Here is a 13213-nt window from a genome sequence, read left to right on the forward strand (position 1 = left end):
TTACTCTTACTGGTATCATTTTCAACACATACAATTTTGCAGTTAGCTTCTGGACAGCTTATTTTTGCACTGTTTTCCAATATGATAATTGGTAGTGATGTGATGCTGGGAGTTTGCTTCTGATACTCCCCCATACTGCTTTGAAGAGCAAATTTGCAAAGATGTGATCCACATATGTTTGTATTGTCGGGGAGGAAATTCTCTCATTTCATTGGTGATGAACTCTCCATTCACACTCCACTCATCTCTGTTCAACAGTTTTTAAAATCTGGTAAGCTTCCTCACCTTGAGCATCTCTCGCCATTTCCTGAGCTGTTCTTTTTGTGGGTTTAATAATTCTCATTCGCTGTGTTTCCTCATGAGACATAGTTGGTGTCTGATGCGCATTTTCTTCGGAAGGCTGACTTACATATTCACCTTTTGTCTCTGTGTCATTCTGAAAAAAGCAGGGTGTGTAATGATTATGTTTCACTTTTCAGATTCCAAAGGATACTGAAGAATGGAAGAATGTTGCCAGAAATTTCAAGGTGAAATGGAACTTCTTTTCCTGAATAGGAGTCATAAATGGCAAACACGTGCAAATTATGTCCTGCCAATACTGGAAGAGAATATATTAACTGTAAAAAGCATTTAGCATTGTGTTGATGGCGATTGCAGGTGAAAATTACTGCTTTCAATATGTACATGTTGGCTTTCAGTGCTGCGTATCAGATGGAGGAGTTTTTAACATTAGGACTGCCAAGTGGTCAATTTGAGAACTTCTTACATTATGTTATTATTCAGTCAATTTCTTTTTTATACTGTTGTGAGTTAATGAAATTTCCTAAATGTTTATGTAGATCATATAAAGAGTCCAATATTTATTTTATCTTCATTAGTTTTCTTTGAATGACCACTTATACTTAAAACTGCTGAGTGGTCACTTTGACCACATTACATGTATGTTTGAAAACAGATTATTTAAAGATTGTTGTGCGTCACTCCCTGGATTTATTCTTAGCACTCGTCAACAATGTACTAAATATGTTGGTTACTGAAGTTTATTCACATGCTCAACAATGCAATGTGTCATTTATTGTTTGCTATGGGGTTTCGCATAAACAAGACTGATTATTTGAGTACTGGTCTCAGAGCAGTAGACATGGCTCAGATGTCACAGAGATACAAACCATGGCCATAGCCACTTTCAGATGAAGAAATTGTCACACTTTTGTATGAATTGGATGCTGAAAATGATCCTGAAGTTGAGGACTTTGTGGAAGATTCTACAGATGAAGATTACCAACCTGTCGCTAATGTGGAGGGTGACAGATCCGAGGCTGAAGATGAAGGTAATTTACATTCACTTATATTATTATTACTACTGCTACTTCTGTTACTGCTATTTTATTGTGTGGTATGTTATCTTTATAATGAGTTGTAGCTTTCTAATTGTCTCTTTCCTCATGCAGTTGCTGAACTAGGACCAAGCAGTAATATAAACAATGCTAAAGAAGGACCTACCCTGGGTAAAAAAAGAACTGCACCTCCTGTAAGTGGACCAATACAGAATCGATGAAGAAGAGGAGAACGAAGTGAGGGTTCACTTTCAGAACCTGGCTCAAAACTCCTGGGGAAGGATGGGATCACGGAGTGGACTGTAGAAGACTTCAGTGTTACTACTCCAGGTAGGATAGGTCAACAGAATATATTGAAAGAAACACGGGGACCTACTCCACACGCAAAGCAGCATGTCTCAAATGATAATGTTTTGAGTGCCTGGTGCCTTTTAGTTGATCAATCAATGTTGAAACACATGAAGAAATGCACAGAAGCAGGGGCACAATGGATTCTTGGAAATGATTCCTGGAGTTTGTATTTAGAAGAATTAGATGCATTTGTTGTTGCTTTATTATATGTTCATGGTGCACTAGGTGCCAGATGTATTGAAGTAGATGAGTTCTGGTCGAAAAAGTGGGGAGCCCCATTTTTCACTGACACAATGAGCAGAAACAGGTTTTGAGAAATTTTGAAATATCTGCGTTTTGATGAAAAAATACATGGTCGGAACATTTGAAAAGGGACAAATTTGCAGTTATATCGACTACTTGGAACAATTTTATAGAAAACTGTCAGTTGAATTACATACCTGGATCAAATGTCACTGTGGACGAACAACTTTTCCCCAGCAGAACCAGGTGTCCATATTTGCAATATATGCCAAATAAGCCTGATAAATTCGGAATCAAATTCTGGCTTCTAGTGGATGTAGAAACAAAATATCTTTGTAATGGGTTCCCTTATGTAGGAAAGAATGAACAGAGGGCACCTAATGGGAAACTTCCAGAACAAGTAGTAATGAAGTTGGTAACTCCATATCGCAATAAGGGGCGAAATTTGACTACTGATAATTTTTTCACTACATTCACACGTTGGGAGAGGTTGAGAAAAAAAGAAAACTAGTCTTATCGGCACTATCAACCGTGCAAGAAAAGAAATTCTGATCATCATTTAAGACTGATTATGCCTTTCAGAGTTCAGTCTGGAGTATAGTCCCCCTTATAAAATTCCTCCATGATCCCCTATTCAGTGCTAACATTGATGCCTCTTCTGATGTTAAGCCTATTACTTCAAAATCATTCTTAACCGAATCCTTGGTCTACCCCAAATTCTCCTACCCTCTACTGCTGAACCCACGAGTCTCTTGGGTAACCTTGCTTCCCCCATGCGTGTAACATGACCCCACCATCTAAGCCTGTTCACCCTGACTACTACATCTATAGAGTTCTTTCCCAGTTTTTCTTTGATTTCCTCATTGTGGACACCCTCCTGCCATTGTTCCCTTCTACTAGTACCTGCAATCATCCTAGCTACTTTCATATCCGTAACCTCAACCTTATTGATAAGGTAACCTGAATCCACCCAGCTTTCGCTCCCATACAACAAAGTTGGTCGAAAGATTGAACGGTGCACAGATAACTTAGTCTCAATACTGACTTCCTTCTTGCAGAAGAGAGTAGATCGAAGCTGAGCACTCACTGCATTAGCTTTGCTACACCTCGCTTCCAGTTCTTTCACTGTGTTGCCATCCTGTGAGAATATGCATCCTAAGTACTTTGTTCCTCCTATTTGGCACTCAATCTGTTTATATCTCTTTCCCACTGCCGTTACTTTCGTTTTGGAGATGTTAATCTTCATACCATAGTCCTTACATTTCTGATCTAGCTCTGAAATATTACTTTGCAAACTTTCAATCGAATCTGCCATCACAACTGTCATCTGCATATGTGAGACTGCTTATTCTGTGTTCACATATCTTAATCTCACCCAGCCAGTTTATTGTTTTCAACATATGATCCATAAATAATATGAACAACAGTGGAGACAGGTTGCAGCCTTGACTTACCCCTGAAACTACTCTGAACCATGAACTCAATTTACCATCAACTCTAACTGCTGCCTGACTATCTATGTAAAGACCTTTAATTGCTTGCAAAAGTTTGCCTCCTATTCCATAATCTCATAGAACAGACAATAACTTCCTTCTAGGAACCCGGTCATATGCCTTTTCTAAATCTATAAAGCATAGATACAATTCCCTGCTCCACTCTTAACACTTCCCCATTATTTGCCGTAAGCTAAAGATCTGGTCCTGACAACCTCTAAGAGGCCTAAACCCACACTGATTTTCATCCAATTTGTCCTCAACTAATACTCGCACTTTCCTTTCAACAATACCTGAGAAGATTTTACCCACAACGCTGATTAAAGAGATACCTCTGTAGTTGTTACAATCTTTTCTGTTTCCATGTTTAAAGATTGGTGTGATTACTGCTTTCGTCCAGTCTGATGGAACCTATCCCGACTCCCACACCATTTCAATTATCCTGTGTAGCCATTTAAGACCTGACATTCCACTGTATTTGATGAGTTCCGACTTAATTTCATCCACCCCAGCCACTTTATTGCACTGCAATATATTGACCATTTTCTCCACTTCCTCAAATGTGATCCTATTTCCATCATCATTCCTATCCCATTGTACATCGAAATCTGAAACATTACTCATCGTATTTCCACCTACATTGAGCAACACTATAAAAAAAAATGAAAACTCCTCTTTATACGTATGTTCTCTTGAAAAGGGAAGGTGGTACTCTGACTGTTTACCAAGGGAAAAAGAACAAAAATGTTCTTTTGTGTAGCACCATGCACACAGATGTTGAAATACAAAATAATTCGAAACACCATCCTGAAACAGTGAGCTTCTACAATAGCACAAAATTTGCTGTAGATGTCTTGGACCAGATAACGAGGAAATATTCGGTCCGCTCTGGTATTTGTTGATTGCCTGTACATGTATTTCACAATATCCTCGATTTAGCAGCCATCAGCGCATGGATCATTTTCAATCTAGTGACAGGGTTCAAAATAAGTAGGAGAAATTTCATCCTAAATCTAGCAGAAGAATTACACAGAGCCTATATCGAAACCAGAAATCAGGAAAGGATGCCATGGGATGGAAAAGAAAAGGAAGAAAAGGACGATGGTGATGAAAAAAGAGAAGAAGCGGAAATTCCTGCGAAAGTAAGAAAACTATGCCAAATGAGGAAATGCAGAAACAAGACAGATGAAGTTTGCAGTAAATGCAAGAGATATGTTTGTGGGCCGTGTACATATAAAGTAATAAAGAGAGTAGTTTGTAATGCTTGTAAGTAGGATTAGGTACTATACATGGTCATATTTTATGATTGGTCTTTCTCTTAACATATTCATGGGTACTTAGTTTCTCCAGTAAGATTAATTTCTATTAATTTTAAAACTACTGCAATACAATTAGTATGGTTGCAGATAAATATTGTGAACTACGTTCTTTAATATTAGTAATATTATGTTCCCATTATTTTTGTAAAATACAATGATACTGTTATTAAATGTAATTAAAGTCATACATTGTTATCAAGGTCATTAATATTTACATTAAACAGCACAGCATGTACTTACAAAGAAAGTGGTCACTTTGACCACATCAGCGGTTCTAAGTATGGTACTAGTTCCGGCGGTTCTAGTGTTAAGAACTCTTCATTTCATAAAGTGTTAACAGAAAATAAATTAAACATTCCTTCCCCAGAATCTCTTCCAGGAAAATAAAAATTGACACCATGTATTTTAGTTACACACGAGCATTTCCATTGACCATAAATACAATGAAACTGTATACAGGCAGTTACCGAGCTCGGAGAAAAGAATATTTAATTGCTGACTTTCTCGGGTACAACGTACTATCAGAAATGCTTTCAAAATAATGTCCTTGGCTTTTAGAGTGTTTAGGAATGCCAGTGTCACTTAAATTTGAGAATGCTGGAAAAGTTATAAAATCCTGTACATATCTCCACAATTTTTTAAGGCAAAGTACAACATACAGATCTAGTTATTTACCTCCAAGGAGTTTGGACACAGAAGATGTAGATGATGATGTAATTACTCTTGGAGAGTGGAGACAAGCTACTCACATTTACACATATTTAACAAATTTATCAAAGGTACCTTGAAGACATTTCTGTGATGCACAGGCAGTATGAAAGGGATTCAAATAATATTTTATGGCACTACATGGAAGGATTGAGTGGCAAGGGAGATACCCATAGTATCATCCCGCATCAGTGTATATTAATTATGTTCATACTACAATGTATGTCATTTACATAAATAAATAGAGTTATCTAATATAATAGAGGGAAACATTCCACGTCTTTAAATATGTCTGCTTGTGTCTGTATATGTGTGGATGGATATGTGTGTGTGTGCGCGCGAGTGTATACCCGTCCTTTTCTCCCCCCTAAGGTAAGTCTTTCCACTCCCGGGATTGGAATGACTCCTTACCCTCTCCCTTAAAACCCACATCCTTTCGTCTTTCCCTCTCCTTCCCTCTTTCCTGATGAGGCAACAGTTTGTTGCGAAAGCTTGAATTTTGTGTGTATGTTTGTGTTTGTTTTTGTGTCTATCGACCTGCCAGCGCTTTCGTTTGCTAAGTCACATCATCTTTGTTTTTAAATAGAATTATCTAGATGAATTCAAACTTTTTAGTTACTTTTTTCTTACAAACTTGTTTGTGTGGTCTACCATAGTAAAATGAATTTTAAAACTACTTTTTATATGTATCGACTACATATTTATTCAAATCAATTTGGTGGAAGGTACTATATGTAGATTATTCATTACAACAATTTAAAAACAGTGGAACTTTCTAAGAATAGAATAAAATTTCCTATTTCACAAATATTGATTTTTCTTGATAATTTTCTGGCCATGGATTGGTATACCACACTACTCACTTAAGAAATATGAATAGTTACTGAAATCGAGATACTTACAACTGAGCTGTCCATTCTTGCATGTGGTTCTGTCACACTTAGGGTGAGGTTTAATAATTCATACCTGTATTAGGCACAGAGCTGCTTTTTTTCCATCGTCACCCTCATGTGTTTGCGATGAAGTGCACTTCTCAGATTTTTAATCTTCTTCCTGATAATGTTCTCACTGATTTCATATCTTTCCACTGCATTATTTTTAAAATTACTTTCATGTGCATTCCACAGAACCTGAGCTTGTTTGTAGTCCTATATGAATGCTAAATATTTTTGAATTTACTGCTGGCTCACAGAAAATTTCTCACATGCTTGGGAGCTAGCTACAGCACACTGCAGCAGCTTGCGACATGATGCACGATGTTGTCCCTGCGGCATGAATCATACGATGATATGCGCCATGTAGAATGCAGCACTGTTGCATGCCACAATGCCGCAAGATGTTGCCCCAGTGTGAATGAGACACAAAGACACACAGTAAAGTTTACACTGCTCAGTTCACCAAAGATTCTACAGCAATAGTGCTGCCAATATCACTTTGACACTTAATTAAATACAAACAAAGAAAACTGCAATAATTGATATTCTGATAACTGGGCTCAGCAAGAATGTCAGTGCAAAATGGTACTCAAACAATGGAAAATCCAGGATGGATTGTAACAATATCAGAGAAGGAAAGTTGCTACTCACCATATAATGGAGATGCTGAGTCAGGATAGGTACAACAAAAAGATTCACACAATTATAGCTTTCGGCAATTAAAGTCTTAGTCAGCAATAGACACACACACACACATCTGCATTCTCAGATACTGTGAGTAGCAGCACCAGTGCATGATGGGAGTGGCACCTGGGTGGGGGTAAGGAGGAGGTAGGGGGCAGAGGGGGGGAGGGATAGTGAAGTGTTGCAGTTTAGATAGAGGGCAGGGGAGAGTTGGTGATGGGGAGCCGGGGGGGGGGGGGGGGGAGGAAGTAGCAGAAAGGAGAGAAATAAAAAGAAATTGAAAGACTGGGTGTGGCAGTGAAATGATGGCTGTGTAGTGCTGGAATGGGAACAGGGATGGGGCTGGATGGGTGAGGACAGGTGCGTTACGGGAACGTAGGATGCATTGTAGGGAAAGTTACCGTCTGTGCAATTCAGAAAAGCTGGTGTTGGTGGGAAGGATCCATATGGCACAGGCTGTGAAGCAGTGATTGAAATGAAGGATATCATGTTTGGCAGTGTGTTCAGCAACAGGGTGGTCCACTCGTTTCTTGGCCACAGTTTGTTGGTAGCCATTCCTGAAGACAGACAGCTTGTTGGTTGTCATGCCTACATAGAATGCAGCACAGTGGTTGCAGGTTAGCATGTAGACCACATGACTGGTTTCACAGATAGCCCTGCCTTTGATGGGATAGGTGATGTTAGTGACCGGACTGGATTAGGTGGTGTTGGGAGGATGTATGGGACAGATTTTGCATCTAGGTCTATTACAGGGGTATGAGCCATGGGGTAATGGATTGGGAGCAGGGGTTGTGTGTGGATGGATGAGTATATAGTGTAGGTTCGGTGGATGGCGGAATACTACTGTGGAGGGATGGGAAGGATAGTGAGCAGGGCATTTTTCGTTTCAGGGCATGATGAGAGGTAATCAAAACCCTGAAGGAGAATGTAATTCAGTTGCTCCAGTTGCTGATGGTACTGAGTTACGAGAGGAATACTCCTCTGTGGCCAGACTATGGGAGGTGGTGGGAGATTGGAAAAATAAGGCACGGATGATTTGTTTTTGTACAAGGTTGGGAGGATAGTTACGGTCATTGAAGGCTTCAGAGTGTTGTGTCTAGACCATACAGCCTAGACACAATGCTGTAGCCGATAGGGCACGCAATGCTAACGCAGACGGGCGTGACGTCTGGAACATGAGACTTATAAATGAATAAGAAGAAAAGTACGTAGATGCTTGTTACTTAACTTTTAATTAGTCCTTGGAATACATCTCTCTTGAATATTAGTAAGCTATAGGCACTGATACAAATGGCGCCTTGCTAGGTGGTCGCCATTTAACTTAGCAGAGGGCTATTCTACTGTCTATCTCTCGGCAATTGAGAGCAAGGCTTAGCACGTCCAATCGCTAGCTATGTTGTCCGTACAACTGGGGACGAGGTCTCCTCAGTCTCTCGAGACCTGCCTTGTGGTGGCGCTAGGTTTGCGATCCCACAGTGGCGACACGCGGGTCCGACATGTACTACAGGACCGCGGCCGGTTTAAGTTACCACCTAGCAAGTGTGGTGTCTAGCGGTGACACCACATTCCTCCCCCGCAAATCGGCGAACGGTCGTGAGATAAGGCTTCCGCCCGCCGTGGGGAGGACCGCATGTTGACGTATGCGATGAGGTGGGGAGCCTAACAACAGGCGAGGCTGTGCCACCCGCACCCGGCCATTCGGTCCGAGGGGAGCTAGGAAACGCCTGAAAACCTAGTCCAGGGTGCACGTCAACATGCGGTGTATGCGCACATAATGAGACAGGAGGGGCCGAAGGGTCGACCTCCATTGCGTCGGGGAATCCGACGCGCGAGGACGACATCTGGTCCGGAGCGGGCAAGAGGTCCATGGCGGAGGACGGCTGGTCACGGGAAGCGAGCGGCGGCGCGTGACCCTGGGAGGCGCCGGGCGGTTGCAGCAAAGCGTCCACTGCGGGCGGCGCCGGCGGCGGCTGCGGCGGCGGCGCGACGCCATGAGGCAAAAGGGAAGGCAGCGTCGGTAACACCTGGGGATGAGACGAGCCAGTAGATGGGTCCCCAAGGCGCTGACCGGACGGCTCCGTCGCTGAAAGCAGACGGGGAGCGGCAGAACCCAGGCGACGACAGAGGCGCAGCTGATTGAGATGCCGACGCACCTCACCAGAGGCCCCCAAAACCAAATACATTGCGCGGCCGAGGCAGCGAAGAATGCGCCCTGCGAGCCAACGCCGTGAACCGCGATAGGTGCGATAATAGACAACGTCGCCAGGAGCAAAAGCAGGAGTCTGCCGCTGCACAGGAACCTGATGTGGCGGATGCAGCAAAGACATCAAGGTGCGATGAGAACGACCATGGAGCAATTCAGCCGGCGAGCGACCATCGCGGGGCTGAGAGCGATACGAAGACAAAAAGAGCAACAAAGCGTCCTCCCGAGAATGCGACTCTTTCAATTTCAACATCTGTGACTTGAAAGTCCGGACCAATCTTTCAGCGGCACCGTTTGACTGAGGCGAAAACGGCGCGGATGTCAGATGTTGAATACCATTGGCCTCGCAGAAGGACTGAAATTCTGCGGACATGAATTGTGGGCCATTGTCGGAAACAATAGTCTGCGGAAGACCTTCAATGCAAAAGATAGCAGACAAGGCTTGGATTGTGGCAGAAGACGTCGTGGAAGACATCCGGACAACAAAAGGAAAATTACTGAAAGCATCGACCACAACCAACCATCGAGCATTCCAGAATGGACCAGCAAAATCGATGTGCAAGCGTTGCCAAGGGGAAGTGGCTTTCGGCCATGCAAAGAATTTCCGCGGCGGTGCGGATTGTTGTTCGGCACACGCCACGCAAGAAGAGCACATATTCGTAATCGCCGCATCGATTCCGAACCAAGTACAGTGCTGACGAGCAAGTTGTTTCGTACGCACTATACCCCAATGTCCTTGGTGAAGAAGCTTTAAGACAGAGGACTGTAACGAACGTGGGACCACGACTCTGGACTGATCATTATCGGAACGCAACAACAAAACACCACGTCGGACAAAAAGTCTCTCCTTGTGAGCAAAAAAACGACGAACCAAAGGATCCTCGATCCGTGACTTGGACAAGGGCCATTGCGTAACAACAAAACGCAAAACAGTAGCAAGGACAGGGTCAGCAGCTGTGGCTGTAGCTACACGACGAAAATCAATCGGAAACGATTCGACCACGTCATCGGTTTCCGAATCAATGAACATGCAAGCAAGTTCGGAAGAATCGAATGCTTTATCCTCAGCAACAGGCAAATGGGACAACGCATCAGCGTTTCCGTGCTTAGCAGTGGACCGATACAAGATATCGTAGCGGTACTGCGAGAGAAAAAGAGACCAGCGAATGAATTTCTGCGCTGTACGTGGAGGTACAGGCTTGTTCGGATGAAAAAGCGATGTCAAAGGTTTGTGGTCCGTGATGATTGTAAAGTGACGACCATACAAGAAATCATGAAACTTTGTAACACCAAACACGAGAGCTAAAGCTTCTTTCTCTATCTGGGAATAATTTCTTTGCGCAGATGAGAGCAATTTGGACGCAAAGGCAATAGGGCGATCATGCGAGCCATCCTTGTGCGCAAGCACTGCACCGATCCCGAAATCCGATGCATCTACCATCAACAAAAGGGGTTTCTGGGGATCGAATGGCGTAAGGCACGTATTTGAAAGTAACGCCGATTTCAACTGGCGAAAGGCGCGTTCGCATTCCGTCGTCCAGACGAACGGAACACCTTTACGGCGTAAGCGATGAAGCGGAGCTGAAATGGAAGAAGCATTGCGCACAAACTTTGCATAATAATTAATTTTACCCAGCACACTCTGTAGTTGTTTAACATCCCGTGGCGAAGGCAACTCCTGTATGGCACGGAGGTGCTCTGGACTCGGATGTATACCTTGGGCATTTATGACATGCCCCAGGTAGGGTAAGTCCCGAGCAAAAAACACACATTTGTCCTTCCTCAAGCGAAGACCATTCTGACGCAAGACCTGAAATAATGTTCGGAGATTTTGCAAATGTTCGGCTTCTTTCTTTCCTGAGATCACAATATCGTCCAGATAGTTCGCAGCAGTAGGGACCGACGCACAAACAGTTTGTAAATATTGCTGAAACAAAGCAGGGGCGGATGCACACCCGAATGGCAGTCTTTTGAAGCGATACAAGCCAAGATGCGTGTTTACCACCAAGACGCGCTGGGATTCTGCGTCCACAGGTATTTGCAAGTACGCATCTGCTAGGTCCAATTTTGAAAAATATTTTCCCGGGCACAGTTTGTCAAAAAGATCTTCCGGGCGGGGCAAAGGAAAAGCGGCAGTCACAAGTTGTGGATTCACTGTTGCCTTGAAGTCCACACAAAGTCTCAGTTTACCGGAAGGTTTTGGCAAAATTACTAAGGGTGAGGCCCAGAGAGAAGCCTGCACACGTTCAATTACACCTTGAGATTCTAAATCGTGTAATGTCCTTGCGACCTCATCACGCAATGCGTGGGGAACATTGCGCGCTCTGAAAAATTTCGGTTGCGCGTTGTCTTTCAGTTCCAAATATGCTTCATAGTTCTTAGCGCAACCAAGGCCCGGTGCAAAAATGTCTGCAAATTCTTCACAAAGACTAGAAACACTGGCGGAAGGCACAGTCTGATTCACTGATAGGACCTGATTTACTATAGACATATTAAACAATTGAAATAAATCTAAACCAAACAAGTTCACTGCAGTAGAAGAACGAAGAACGTAAAATGAAACAAGTTTCGTTTGTCCCTTGTATGTTGCAAGAAGGCTGCACTGTCCTAACACAGGGATATGCTGTCCTGAGTAACTATGTAACTTAACATTTGCGGCACGCAATGGCGGTTTGCCCAGTTGTTTGTACGCGTCGTGATTGAGCAATGAAACTGCAGCTCCGGTATTGAGCTGGAATGGTATCACTTTGCCTTCAAAGTCTAAGTCCACAAAAAGTTTATTGTCCTGCTGACGACAAGAGCGACTGTCACGTGCAATTTGAACTGATACAGGTACAGAAGCACTTGCGACTTCACGGGATTTTCGGCGACGTCGACGCACACTGTTAGTGGGACGAACACAGTCACCGTTAGCTAAAGTGTCACTGGACGGGTGGGAATGAACTACATGAATGTCCATGGGCGAAGGTCCACGAGCCTGATTGTCCTGGGTTCGATTCCGGCGCGAAGCAAAGGGCCTGGAATTATTGTGATTGTCTGATCTAAGCTTTTTCTGGCAAACACTTTGAACATGTCCTTTCTTTTGACAGTAAAAGCAAATAGCTTGGCGTGACGGGCAATTTTCACGCGAATGTCTAGTGGCACACCGCGGGCATGATTTCACTGCAGTTGCTTGCTTACGCGGCGCACGTGTTGGCAAGGTAGGCTGCCGCTGCTGTGACGGGCGCGAGGGCCGCGTAGCGTCCCGTGCAGCGGGCCCGGCGGGCCGGTTAATGTGACACACTGCTGGCGAAGTTTCAAATGAGTCCTGAGCAGAGTCAAGTGTGTCTTGCCTATCCAATATGTCTATCACTTGTTGAAGGGAGGGATTTACTAGTTTCAAAATCTGTTCCCGTATGCGAACATTAGAAACGTTCTGTGCAAATGCATCACGCACCATAGTATCTGAATAAGGGAGGCCACATTCACATTCAAACGCACACTCCCTAGTAAGTCCTTGCAAAGTTGCAACCCACTCCCTATTAGTCTGACCGGCTGTACGTTTTGTACGAAAGAACGTATACCGTTTTGCAACTACATTAACTGTTTCTTTGAAATAGGCATCTAAAGCAGACAAAATTTCTTCGTAGGACAGAGTTGCTACGTCGCGTCGGGGAAACAATTTCACTATCACACGGTAGGTAGACACACCGACACAAGAAAGCAAAAACGGCTGCCGCTCTTTACCTTGAATTCTGTAGGCTGCTAGATGAAAGTTGAACTGGCGAGACCACTCGTGCCAGGTCTCTTCGGCCGCCACGTATGGCCGAAAGGGAGGTGCAACAGCGTTTTGTGGCAGCGGTAGCGAAGAAGCGGCGGCTGCCGCATCGTTTGGCAGCGCACGTTGACCCTGGACGAGCTGTCCTAGGGCTTCCAATAACGCCTGCGTCTGCTGATTCTG

This window comes from Schistocerca nitens, chromosome 1, assembly GCF_023898315.1.
Source record: "Schistocerca nitens isolate TAMUIC-IGC-003100 chromosome 1, iqSchNite1.1, whole genome shotgun sequence".
NCBI lineage: Eukaryota > Metazoa > Arthropoda > Insecta > Orthoptera > Acrididae > Schistocerca > Schistocerca nitens.